We start from the raw sequence: 14,324 nt of genomic DNA, 5'->3' as shown, positions 1-14,324 counted from the left end.
AGGTAATAGAAAGAATCCTGGAATTATAGACTTGAGTCTTATGCCAGTGGAGTGCAAACTTAAGGATACGATATGAGCATTTGCAGTACAATCTACTCAAGGGAAATCCACCTGGCTTTGTGAGGGGAAGCTCATGCCTCACAAGCCTAAGTGAGTATTTTGAGGAGGTACAAAAAAAATTGATCAATGTTGGGCAGTAGATATAGTCTACATGGATTTTAGTAAGGCATTTTACAAGGTTCCCCATGAGAGACTCATTCAAAAAGTCATGAAGCATCAGATCCATGGAACCTTGGCAGTGTGGATTATAAATTGGCTTCCCTGTAGAAAGGAGAGGGTAATAGTAGATGGAAAATGTTCGGCCTGGAGGTTAGTGACTAGTAGTGTTCAGTGACTAAGGGAGCTCTGCAAGGATTTGTTTTGGGACCCCTGTTCTTTGTGATTTTTATAAATAATCTAGATGAAGTAGTGGAAAGATGGGTCAGTAAGTTTGCGGATGATATGAAGGTTAGAAGAGTTGTGGATGGAGCTGAAGGTTGTCATGGGTTACAAAAGGATATAGACAGAATGCAGAGTTGAGCAGAAAAGTGACAGATGGTGTTCAATCTGGATAAGTGTGAGATGGTGCACTTTAGAAGCACAAACCAGAAGGCTGAGTACAGGGTTAATGGTCAGTTACTTAACAGTGTGGAGGAACAGAAGGACTTTGGGGTCCAAATCCATACATTCCTCAAGGCCGCATGTAGGTTGATAGGTAAGTTATGATTGCCTGTGGGATGCTGGGCTTCATTAAAAGGGGGATTGAGTTTAAGAGTACAAAGGTCATGTTGCAGCTCTACAAATCTCTGGTAAGTCCACACTTGGAGTATTGTGTTCATTTCTGTTCACCTCATTATAGTAAGGATGTGGAAGCTATGGAGAGGGTGCAGAGGAAATTTACCAGGATGTTGTCTCAATTGGCAAATAAGTCGAATGAAGCAAGGTTAGTAAAGCTAGGACTTTTTTCTTTGAAGCAAAGAAGGATGAGAGGAGACTTAATAGAGGTTGACAGGATTCAAAGAAGGATAGATAAGGTGCACAGCCAGCACCTTTTTCCCAAGGCAAGAATAGCAAACACCAGAGGACATTGTGTATAAAATGAAGGGAGGAGAGTTTAGGGAAGACATCAGGTTTTTTTTTTTTTACACAGTTATGGGTTCTTGGACTGCTTTACCAGGGGTGATGGTAGAGGCTGAAATATTTGGGGCATTTAAGAGACTCTTAGGCTCATAGACAAAAGAAAAATCGAGGGATATGTGATAGGAATGGATTAGATTTTTTGGTTGGAATATATAGGTGGCACAACATTGAGGGCCAACGTGCCTGTACTGTGTTGTAATGTTCTATCTTCTAGGTCAGGAGCAGTTGAGAATTGGATATTTAATTTAAATTAGCCATATGTCATGCATACAGATCATTTCGGCCCATGACCCCATGCTGTCCAATTACATCCAATTGACCCATACCTCCAGTACATTTTGAACAGTGGGAGGAAACCAGAGCCTCCGGGGAAAACCCACACAGACACAGGGAGAATGTAGAAATTCCGTAAAGACAGCGCAGGGTTTGAACCCTGGTCCCGATTTCTGGCGCTGTAACAGCATACGCTACACTAACCGTGCTGCCCTATATGTGTAACTTTCAGAAGGCTTGCACCAATATCATGAAGAAGCAGATAAAGTGAGGAGCTATTATTTACAGACAATTGATATCATGTCTTTGTTCATGATCTTGGCTAGGTTTCAGTTAGAATGCAATCTTGTTTTCAGGTCTTCTCACATCTCTGTGGCGGGGGAGGGGCGCAGAGTAAATCTTTCTTTAATAAATTAACTCGAAGAATGGAGTCAATATACTTTAAATCATCTGAGTTCGCACTTTTACAATTGAGGCTTGCAAGATAAAGTTATGAAAGCCCTATGGTCATTTCCCCCAGAAATGGTGCACCTCTCAACTCATGCTGTGAATGTTAATTTGAGAGTTCCTTCAGATGACAGGCAATCTGGGATCTGACCAAAGGAGTACACCTCGTACTAGATGTTGGTAATATCCTGCATGAATGAGGGTCAGAGTGAACTTCTGTATTTTTCCAATTGAAGATATTTCCAGTTGTTTTTCTTCTAATGAGTTCTAACAAAATAGTTTTCCAAACCCTAACACCACCCAGCACAAAGCAGTCTTTTTTTTACTGGTCTTTCAGCCACCACTATAAACATTCATTTCTTCTGATGCCCAGCTTTGCAACATGTTCCTTCTACAAAAGGTTACTAATAATATCTCCCAAACTCATGACATCAATCTCCAAAAGGAACAAGGGCAGCAGGCTCATGAACACTAGCTTTTAAAGGTTACCAGTCACTTTGATACATTCCACCAATCCTTCAAATGTATCTGGATCTAAATTGGAAGCTCCCTGCCTGACAACACTGTAACTTCACCTAAAAGAATGCAGAGGATCGAGAAGCTAGTCGATAGTTGGAGGCCAGCCAAAGAAGGAACGAGATGAGGCATCAAAGTAATATGTAGTATAATAATGCTAGATATACTGAAGAAGGGGTTTGCTTCAACTTTCACAAAGGAAGTTAACACAGGACTTTAACATTATGAGTAGAAACCAATATTCAAATGAGAAGCAGGACCCGAGAGTTACTCATACTCTAGTGGCATAGTTGTTTACCAAGAGGGTCTGAGTACATAATAGCAGAGGCACTGCAATAAGGGTTCAATTTAATGGAAAGGAAAATGAGGCAAAGATGCATTTTAAACAAAAAAAAACAGGAACCCATGGCCTAGTTATTCATAATCCAGTTGTTGAAGTGCCAGATGAAATGAACAAGCGTTTGAAAAAACACAAATTAATCAGGGTACAGGGACAGTGCAGCAAGTGGGACTGGAGCATGAGGAAGCACCACAATCTGATTCTGCTAATTAAGATGTCTTTAACTATCTCGGCTGCACCATTTCATCAGATGCAAGGATCGACAATGAGATAGACAACAGACTCGCCAAGGCAAATAGCGCCTTTGGAAGACTACACAAAAGAGTCTGGAAAAACAACCAACTGAAAAACCTCACAAAGATAAGCGTATACAGAGCCGTTGTCATACCCACACTCCTGTTCGGCTCCGAATCATGGGTCCTCTACCGGCACCACCTACGGCTCCTAGAACGCTTCCACCAGCGTTGTCTCCGCTCCATCCTCAACATCCATTGGAGCGCTTACATCCCTAACGTCGAAGTACTCGAGATGGCAGAGGTCGACAGCATCGAGTCCACGCTGCTGAAGATCCAGCTGCGCTGGATGGGTCACGTCTCCAGAATGGAGGACCATCGCCTTCCCAAGATCGTGTTATATGGCGAGCTCTCCACTGGCCACCGTGACAGAGGTGCACCAAAGAAAAGGTACAAGGACTGCCTAAAGAAATCTCTTGGTGCCTGCCACATTGACCACCGCCAGTGGGCTGATATCGCCTCAAACCGTGCATCTTGGCGCCTCACAGTTTGGCGGGCAGCAACCTCCTTTGAAGAAGACCGCAGAGCCTACCTCACTGACAAAAGGCAAAGGAGGAAAAACCCAACACCCATCCCCAACCAACCAATTTTCCCCTGCAACCGCTGCAATCGTGTCTGCCTGTCCCGCATCGGACTTGTCAGCCACAAACGAGTCTGCAGCTGACGTGGACTTTTTACCCCCTCCATAAATCTTCGTCCGCGAAGCCAAGCCAAAGAAAGAAAAAGAGAGAAGAAAGAACTAACTAACCTCACTCATGGTACAGCCCTATTTAATTCAAAATACAGCATCAACTCAAGTTTTTTGTCATTAGAACTTTTATCCAATGAACCTGGCTGTGCACAAAGGTGGGATCCTTCTGGGAGGACCTGGGGAACATTCAGAAAAAAATTACAAAGGGGGATTTTCCACAGGATACGGAATTGTATCTTCTAGGAAAAGTTATGGATGTGTGTTTTAAACTGTCCAAGTATCTAATTCAGTTTGTGAAGGTTGTCTTGGTGGTTGCTGTCATGTGGAAGTCTACTCCCAACTACTGTATACTTTGGCGTACAAGTCAACTGGCACATTCGTTGACCCCCATTTTTCAGCCTAATTTGAAGGGTTTTATGATATATCTGGCATATGATTTGACCCTCACTTTTCAGCCTAATTTGAAGGGTTTTATGGTATATCTGGCATATGAGTTGACCCCCTTTTTTCAGTGTAATTTGAAGGGTTTTATGGTATATCTGACATACAAGTTGTCCCCCATTTTTCAGTCTAAATTTAAGGGTTTTATGGTATATCTGGCATATAGGTTGACCCCCATTTTTCAGCCTAATTTGAAGAGCTTTATTGGTATATCTGGCATATGCATCGACCCCATCTTTTGGGCTGTCCAGGCCTCCTAAGAACAACTCAATTTTGTTTTTAAAACACCCCAATCGAAAGTAACAAACCTGTAAATTAAGTAATTTTTTAAAAAACCTCTGCCTACCAGGCAGGAGCAGTGACAACCCACCACAGAGCTGGAGCAGCGACATCGTGCTCCCAGCGGGAACAGGAACCAGAACCTCAGCCTACCAGGCAGCAGTGGTAACAGTGACCTCAGGATTGCAGATAGGAGTGGTTATGATGGCGCCCAGAAGTGGGCAGGTGTTGGGCAGCGGCAGCACCGGTGGTGAAGAGGTACTTCCAGCATCAACTTATTTGCCAAATTGATGTCAATGTGTTTTTTATTTCCCCAGTGAATTTAAGGTCTCAAAAGTATATCTGACGTATAAGTTGACCCACCCCCCCCTTTGAGAAATTTTTTAGGGTTTCACGACTCAATGACTCAACTTGTATGCTGATATATATGGTAAATGTTACATGGTGGAATATGGAAATGCAGAGTTGTATCCCCTGGAGAAAATCATGTACAATTTAAGGAGGAAATATGACACATTCATTAGCGTGTGACAACCTTATCTGAAACTCAGGTACAGAGATATTATTTCACCCCTTCAGAATAAAGGAAATGAAGTAAACCATCCCAAAAGGGGAACGATTGAAATCAAAGAAGTGGGAGGCGGCGCAGATGACATGCTTTTATTTTTTGTCCCTTACCCCCTTTTTATTTAAGTGCCTGGGGTTTTGTTTCAGTTTTATCCTTTAGTTTTTCACAAGGGTTATTGACCTTCACTGGGATTTGTTTTTGTACTTGTATGGATTTACATAACATTATTCTTGGTTATATTGGGGCATGGGGTGGGGGGGGGGGGAAATGGACTCTATATGTTATATATAACTGTTGAAAGAATAAATAACACCCCCCCCCCCCCCAGATTAGATCCCAGCCTGTGTCCCATTCCTGGGGGCCTGTTATTCTATATATAACCTCCCCCTCCCAGATCAGACCCCAGCCTGTGTCCCATTCCCGGGGGCCAGTTATTTTATATGTAACCCCCACCCCCCCAGATAAGACCCCAGCTTGTGTTCCACTCCCAGGGACCTGTTATTCTTTTCCTGCCTTTTTCTCCCGGAGTTCATGCTCCATCCTCCAGGACTGGCAGGTGATGAGTCAGTGCGTTGGCAGGAATCTCCTCCCAAAGGCTCATCAGGCCGGGAGGCAGAATGGAGTCCAGTACCCTGCTTCACTGTCAAGCCTCTTTAGGCAAAGGCGAAGAGATGCCAATCTCTGAATTCAAACCACCTGCTGCTTTGCAGGTTTTGCCTCTTCAGGCAAAGGCTAGGAGAAGGTAACTCTGACTACAAATCCCCAAGCTCAGCTCACCCAGCCATCAGTACCTGGAAAGGGCCCCAGCTATGGGCAAATAGCACATGTCAGTCTAGCAACAGGGGCTGGCAGCTGTGACAGAGCGCAGAAAACAGATTCCCTAGCAGTCTGCAGCAGCAAACTCGGTGGGCGAAGTATCCATAAGGACAACGGCCAGCAAGCACAGTCTTGAAACAGACCACTGCAGGGCAATCCTGCATCACTCTGGCTGTCGTGTCTCGCACACCGCCAGGTCCAGTGGCGTGGGACCCAGAGGGAGGAGTTTGTCCTGGGCAACCACTCATCTCCAAGTCCTTGCCCCGGCACATGGTGCTTAAAGCTCTATGGAAAACAGAACAAATAGAATTTAGCAACTGGCAACATGGGAGCCCCGTCAACGGGATGCTGTCATTGCCCGGCAGGGTCGTTGTGTCCGGCAGGTGCGACCAGGTCGTCATTCTTTTACTGCTCCTATAGTTATTTCCACCTGGAACATTCGGTGTCTAGGTGTCAATTCAGACGTAGACACCACCTCCCCATGGAAGTCTGTCATCATCGATCTGGAACTCTCCCATCTGGGCATTGACATCTCTGCCCTCAGCGAGACTTGGCTCACCGGCAGCGGCTCTATCTGCGAGGAACACTTCTCACTGTTCTGGAGCAGCCATCCTGACGGAGAGAGGCCCAAACATGGAGTTGGTCTGGCAGTCCACAACCTTCTGCTCAGTTCCATTACATAACCTGTCTGCCTCTCACCACGCTTAATGTCAGTGTGGGTTCACCTCAGAAGTGGCTATCTCACCGTTCTCTCCGCATATGCTCCAACGTTGGCTGCATGAGGATGAAAAAAGACACCTTTTATGATCTCCAGGAACAAACAATCAGAAAAGTGCCAGAGGGTGACAAAATAGCTCTTTTGTGCGACTTTAACGCCCGCATCTGCTCTGACAATGCAGCATGGAAGGAGCCATTGGTCACCGTGGCACAGGCAAAGTCAATGACAACGGCTTGCAACTTCTTCAGCTCTGCGCCACTTCGATCTATGTTTCTCCCCCTACATACTTTGCTGGACCCTCCAACTCCAAGGCCACATAGATGCATCCACATTCATGCCACTGACACCAGAGCACATCATCGTCAGAAGGAGGCAACTAGGTGCAGTCACCCACTGTCGCAGCATGCACTCAGCTGACTGTAACACTGACCATGCCCTCGCATGATGCAGAATTAAGCTGCAACCCAAAAAATTCCACAGGGTCACCTCAAAACCATAGCCCCGACTCGAGCCCACTGCCTTTAAAGACTCTACTCGCTTGCATCAGTTCTGGGAGCTCCTCCGTAGCCACCCTGTACTGTGCACAGTTGATGAACACCCCGACAACAACTGGATGAGACAGAAAAGCTCGGTTTCTGCTCATGCAAAAACCGCTTTCGGAATCCAGAAATGAAACCAGCCTGACTGGTTTCGTGCAAGTGCGGACAAGTTTGTTTCAATACTGTCTGAGAAAAGAGCAGCCTCCCAATCATTACACAGCAGGACAAGACTCCCTCAACGCTGTCAGCTTACCAGTCTGCTAAGCAGGAAGTTCAAAGAGCCACCAGGACTGTGATTGCAGGAATACTGGAGAGATCTCAGCGCGCTCATCGAGAACAGCGCGAATTGCAGCAAGATCAGAGGGATGTACTGCGGAATCAAAGAAGCTCTAGGTCCAGTACCTAAGAAAACTGCTCCACTCCGCGCTCTCGACGGGAGTCTTCTCACAGACCTTGATTCTCAACTACACCGCTGGGTTGAACATTACAGCTCTCTCTTTGCAACACCAGTCGATGTGGACCCTGACATCATCAACAACACCCTGCCGCAACTACTTGTCCTAGTGGAGCTAGATGCTGAATTTACCATCACCGATGTCAGAAAAGCAGTCCACTGCATGAAAAATAACAAATCACTTGGAATCGATGGTATCCCCTCTGAGATCTTGAAGCTTGGCAGTGAAGCGCTCGTCTCCGAGCTCACAATACTATTCAAAACCTGCTGTCTCCACTGCTTCAACCCCAAAGATCTGCGGGATGCGAACATTGTGACCCTTTACAAGAACAAAGGTGACTGCCAAGATAGCAACAACTACTGTGGCATCTCATTGCTCAGCTTTGTAGGCAAGATACTCTGTCGTGCAATCCTCCCCCACCTGCAAACCACTGCCAACAGAATATTGCCTGAAAGCCAATGTGGCTTACGACCATCTCGATCAACTATTCAATATGGTCTTCACCTTCCACCAACTGCAAGAGAGATGCATCGAACAATGCAAACCCCTCTATCTGTGCTTCATCGACCTTACCAAGGCCTTTGACTATGTTAGTTGCTCAAGCCTATTCTATGTCTTAAAATGTCTTGACAGCCCTGACACATCATCGTCCAGTTTCACAACAACATGCAGGCCACTGTCCAATTTGACGGTTCGAGATCAGAAGAGTTCCCAATCCGCTGCAGCGTAAAACAGGGCTCATTCCAGTTATGTTTGGCATTTTCTTCTCTTCTCTACTGTGCCATGCTTTTCTTCTCTGCTCTACTGTGCCATGCATTTCTTCAGGCATAGCCCTGCACAAAAGGAGCTCCGGAAAACTTTTTAATCTGTCACGGCTCCGGGCCAAGACCAAAATCAGAAGAGTTATGATTCAAGAACTGCTCTTTGCAGATGATGCTGCCTTCATGGCTCACTCCCAGCCAGAGCTGCAAGTGTTGTGCAACGCATTCGCATCTGCCTGCACTGAATTTGGTCTGAAAATTAGCCTGGTCAGTGCTTGCCAACGCACAGAAATTCTGCTACTTTGGCTCCACCATGACAATAACAAACTCACTCAATGCAAGATCAACTCAATGCCTGGGAAAAGCATCCACTACCTTCAGATGCCTCCGTGCCAATGTGTGGGATAACTGCCACCTCTCCAACAAGTTGAAGATACAAGTCTACGAGGCCTGCGTGCTGAGTACTCTTCTCCACGGATGTGAATCCGCAAGAACATCGCCTTAACGCATTCCATTTCCACTGCCTTAGATCCATCCTTGGCTACTCATGGAGCTACAGAGTCACAAATGTCCAAGTCCTGGAGAAGACTAGAAGTACGGACCTCTACTCAATCATCCGCACTCGCCACCTGCTGTGGGCTGGCCACATTGTTCATATGGAGGACGGCTGATTGCCCAAAAATGTCTTCTACGATGGGCTATCAGATGCTCCCTGCCCTTTTGGCTGCCCACATCTTTGCTACAAAGATGTAATCAAGCGGAATCTCTAGTCATTCCATGTCAATCATACTGACTGGGAGGGCCTCGCAAAAAATCACACAGCATGGCTTTCCACGATTCACAGTGGCACATCTAAAAAAAGTTCTGTGAAGGCAGAAGAGCTACAAGGCACCGTGTTCATCTTCGCTCGCGAAGGGATGGGTCTGGATGATGAAAGAAAGTGTATTGTTGTCTGAATTCATACGAGTCTTTGAAAATAAAAAAAAAATAAAATGTTCAAAAAAAATTTATTGTCATCTGATTGCACAAGTACAACCCATTGAAACAGCGTTTTCTTTTGCACTGGTCCTCAGTGCAAAACATGCAGACACACATACAAACAATATATATGTGCAGCACAATATACACCCACACACACCCACCCACACATACATACAAATAAATATTATTTAGTGAATATGAGAATCTCGGATGGTTAGTGTGAGCAGTTCCTTTGGTCATTCAGCATTCTCATGATCTGTGGGAAGAACCTGTTTCTCAGCCTGGTGGTGCTAGCTCTGATACCCCTGTATCTCTCCCTGATGGGAGCAGCTGAAAGATGCTGCATGTCGGGTGGATTGGGGAAAACTTTTGTGCGCCCTCTTCGAACAATGATCCCTTAGATCACATCGATTGGAGGGGGGGGGGAGGGAGACTCCACTGATCCTCTCTGCCACTCTTATGGTCCTGTAGATTGACCTCCGTAACAGTTCCACACTGTGATGCATCCAGTGGCCATAGCCTTACCCGCTTCAGTCTTCTCAGGAAATGCAGTCGCTGTTGTGCCTTCCTGACATGTGAGGAGATGCTGTGTGTCGACGATAGGTCACTAGTTAAGTGAACTCCAGGAACTTGGTGCTCTCCACTCTCTCTACAGAATTGTTGATATGTAGGGGAAGGTTGTCATTCCTGGTCCTCCTGAAGTCTACGTTGAGACTCAGGTTGTTACTCTCGCAGCTGATCATGAGATTTTCCACCTCTTCTCTGTAGCCTGACTCATCTTTGTTGCTGGTGTGTCATCAGCAAACCTGATGACACTGTTGGAGCTGGATCTGGCGATGGAATCCTGGATCAGTAGCACGAACAGCAGTGGACTGGGCACACTGCCCTGAGGTGTGCCAATGCTTTGCGGGACAGTTCTTGATGTTCTGCTAGCAACCCAGACAGACTGTGGTCTTTCTGTTAGGAAGTCCAGAATCCAGTTACAGAGAAGGTTGTTGACTCCCAGCGAGGACAATTTCTCCACCAGACTCTAGGCGAAGATCGTATTAAATGCTGAGCTGAACAGCATTAGGCATTTGAGACTGGTTGTGAAAAGTTTTATGTAGCGTGTAACTACAGTACAAGAATTGAAATTAAAAGATAAAAATACTGGAAATATTCAGCAGGTAAGGCAACATTTGTAGAGAGAAGAACAATTCATCAATGTCCTTTCCTCAGAATTGATAAAAGTTCCAAGTTTTCAATTGCAAAGGAAGTGAGGGGGGCGGGGGAGGGGGAAGGGATTGAGACTAGGAGATTAAATGTGATGAATTATTCAACTCCAATCAATGCCTACTGTCATTCTAGGAAATTATGAGAGGAACAAAGTGAAGCCATAAATGTTTAATACTGCTTTAATTGAAATATATATAACAGAGAAACAGAAACATTGGGAGTATTGTTTATCTCTTCCTTATTGTTTAAATTTTAAATCTAGACATACAGCACGGTAACAGGCCCTTTCAGCCTATGAGCCCATGCCGCCAAATTACATCTACAACCCCTGGTATGTTTCAAACAGTGGGAGGAAACTGGAGCCCCCAAGGAAAGCCCATACAGACACTGGGAAAAAGTACAAAGTCCTTACAGACAGCGTGGGATCCGAATACCGGTTCCGATCGCTGGCGCTGTAACAGTGTTGTGACAAACATTTCCCCAGCTCTGTCCTCAGAGTTAATGAAATACACAGCATACCACTGTGATCAAGTGAAGGCTTGAGGAGATTGAACAATACAAGTAGTGGTGCTACCTGCCTGTTGAACAGCAGATGAGGAATAAGATCTGAAAAGAAGAAAAAAAGCATTTTCTTCCAATGTAGCTTTCTGTCACTCATATTGCAGTGTCCTCTAAGAAACATTAACTCTGAGCATTCTCTCCTCAGTTACTTCCTGTCATGCTGAGTATTTTCAATATTTTCTCATTTTATTTCTGATTTTCAGCTTCTGCAAAATATTATTTTTGTGTGGCAATTAACCCATTAATGGACAAACATTGTAGAAGCATGTCCACTAGCATCTAGCAGCAAAGAAACGGTTTATCAAAATGTATACACTCGGGTCAACTTTGCTGAGATACTTTGTATTCAAGTTGAGAGATGTTAAAACTATCACATTCAAAATGCTGACTGACTAATTCTACCCATGGATTCTACCCATGGATGCTCCCTGACCTGCTAAATTCCTCCAAATTCTTAGTGTTCTATCGTCTGTGGTTCTCTCCCTGCTGCTGTAAGCACTCCCGGCTGTGGTGCTGCAATCTAAACAAATTCTAGTGGAGGAATTTAGCGTGTCAAGCAACATCATTGAGAAAAAAAATTGGTTGCCCTTTTGAGCCAAAACCCTTTATCCAGACTAGACCAGGCTCAATAAAGGATTTTAGTTCAAAACAATAACTATTCTATTTCTCTCACTGATGCTGTTCAACCTACCATGCTCCTCCAACAGATTGTGTTTATTTTTTTAAATTTAGACATACAGCAGGGTAACAGGCCATTTTGGCCAATAAGCATGTGCCGCCAAATTTACACCCAATTAACCTACACCCCCGGTAAGTTACAAATGGTGGGAGGAAACTGGAGCCTTTGGGGAAAACACATGCAGTCACGGGGAGAACGTACAAAATCCTTACAGACAACGCAGGATTCCAATCCTGGTCCCAATCGCTGATGCTGTAATGGTGTTTTGTGCTAACCGCTACACCAACCGTGCCGCCCCAAATTCTGATTCTAGCCTCAAAAGTCTCCTGTGCTTCTGCTGCATTGAAATATTAGTTTGTCTCTTTCTCAGTGTTGCCTCTAAGACTGTAAATTAAAGCTAAAATAGGAATGATATTTGCTCTCCCACCTATTACTAGCTAAATAGAGACTACCTAATCTAACTTACATCACTCTACTATGCTTTAACTCTGTACATCTCTACATCCTGATGGTCTACGGACTCCTCCAGTTCGGGAAATCTTTCGTTTAGTCAAATCACAGCTACCTGCCTCATTTCAGCTGCATGATAAACCAGCAGATGTTATTCTGAATTGTAGTTCTAAATAAAGGAATTAGTTGAGCTGCACATCACATTCCTCCCACTGATGTCCTGAAATAGATAAGTCATTGATGACATTCACTTTCAGTACATCTATCAATGCCACAAAAAAATGGATTTGCAATTACTTCAGAAAGAAGCTCTCCAAAGAAATTTTAAATGCAATTCCCTTCTGACCCACATTTAGTTCAATAGCAAATGTAATTTATTTCAAAGAAAGATATAATCCTTGAAAATGTATTGAAGGGAGTACTTAGTGGCTAATAATCAAGGATGAAGGATAATGACATTACTGTTTATGTGAAACACCAAAAGCAAATATACACAGATTTTCAGGGAAGATTTAATAACCTGTTAAACCTCAATATCCCGTATTGGATCCATTTGAGGACCAACCCACCAATGTTGATGCAGAAATTGAAGAGAGGGTGATTGATCTTCAGGGAGATAATACTTGCACGCTGTAAGTTCAATCAATTTAAAGATGATTTTTCAGTTAAGAGTGATCTGCTGAATAGATTTCCAAAACCATGGAAAAGGCCAAAATATTTTTAGTTGTCTTTCACTCAACATACTTAGGTTGAATGTGGATTCAGCAAAGTAGCGAGCTTCCTTGACAAAATCCAAGGACAGATTTGATATCACAACAAGATGAGCCCTTTGACTCTCACTATCCGATCTGCAGTACGGGAAATATTTACACAAGAACATCAAGCTCTAGGATCTCACTGAAATTTTAATTTTATTAAAAATATTTTATCCAGTTCTTTTTATTAAGTTTTCACATCCTTGAATTTATGTTTAAGATTTCCCAGTGACTCATTGTGTACAAACCATTGCAATTTAAGAATCTTACTTTGATTGTTTTGTTATATATATGATCATGTTTTCTTTCCTACATGTTCAATAAGAATGATTTCCTATTTATCTGTTTTTGTGGAATCTATCAACATATTCAAAGATTCATCATTTCTGCATAACCTTTAGAACAGTACCTTAAAGCCTGCTTACCTCTCATGCTTTTTTTTTGAATATTTTATTTAAAAATTTTTGAAGATGTATGATCAAATTCAACATATAAATACAAAATCTATAATTCTTTGAGAAAGTGCAACATTTTGTGCACCTATGCTAAATTTTGTCTGTTACTTGGTTTCTCATCTACAAGATTGTCTTCATCCAATATACATTACCACCCTCCTCACTGTTTTCTGTGCTTGATGCCATGTGCATATTTTGAAATTCTATCACACAGGCACGCACACAAACACACCACCAAAAGCACTCACTCATCTTCCTGTGTATCTGTTAGGAAAGACTGCATCTGCAATATCCATAGTAAAATTAAATGCAGTATTTCAGGAATTTATATTATGAATTTGGTCTATACTTTGGATACACTGTGGTGATTAAGTGGTCTCCGTTTGAATTAAAAGTAACGTTACACAGCATATATGAATAATGCATCGCCCAGAGTTATACTACTTTTACTAAGAATGCTCAAAAGGCTTTTATAAGCCTTTCATGCACTTTATTGAGCTACCTACCTCCACCTCAGCAATCCAGACCCTAGATAACCAGTTGAATTTTATCAAGCCAAGGAGGTAGACACACACCACCATAAATCCACCTAACCAGTTGAGATCTGCCAATAGAGTATAAGCCAAAAAGCAAACCTCTTCTGGTTTCTATGGTTTAAGTGTATGTTGGTTTGATCAACTGAGCCATTAGGGAAGACAAGAGTCATGCTGAATCAATCAAATTAAATCCTGATTGCATGTTCTTCCAGCAGTTCTCCATTGTGGAGTCATGCCGGAATCAAGCAAAATACATTACTATATCCTTCAAGTGCAGCAGTAAATATTAACACTATACTTTTATTTATAATGTTCTACAGGAAAGAACAAAATTAAACAATTGTTAAATTGCAGCATTAAATGAGTTTGGATATTG

General features: G+C 43.4%; 1 protein-coding gene across 10 annotated transcripts in view; it reads right to left on the bottom strand.

The window, feature by feature from the left end:
- Positions 1-14,324, bottom strand: part of sipa1l2 (signal induced proliferation associated 1 like 2) — a 664,341-nt gene that overhangs the window by 319,192 nt on the left and 330,825 nt on the right. The gene's annotated exons all lie outside the window — the stretch shown is intronic.

Source organism: Narcine bancroftii, chromosome 6 (genome assembly GCF_036971445.1).
Source record: "Narcine bancroftii isolate sNarBan1 chromosome 6, sNarBan1.hap1, whole genome shotgun sequence".
Taxonomy (NCBI): Eukaryota; Metazoa; Chordata; class Chondrichthyes; order Torpediniformes; family Narcinidae; genus Narcine; species Narcine bancroftii.
This window is presented reverse-complemented; position numbering and strand designations above follow the sequence as displayed.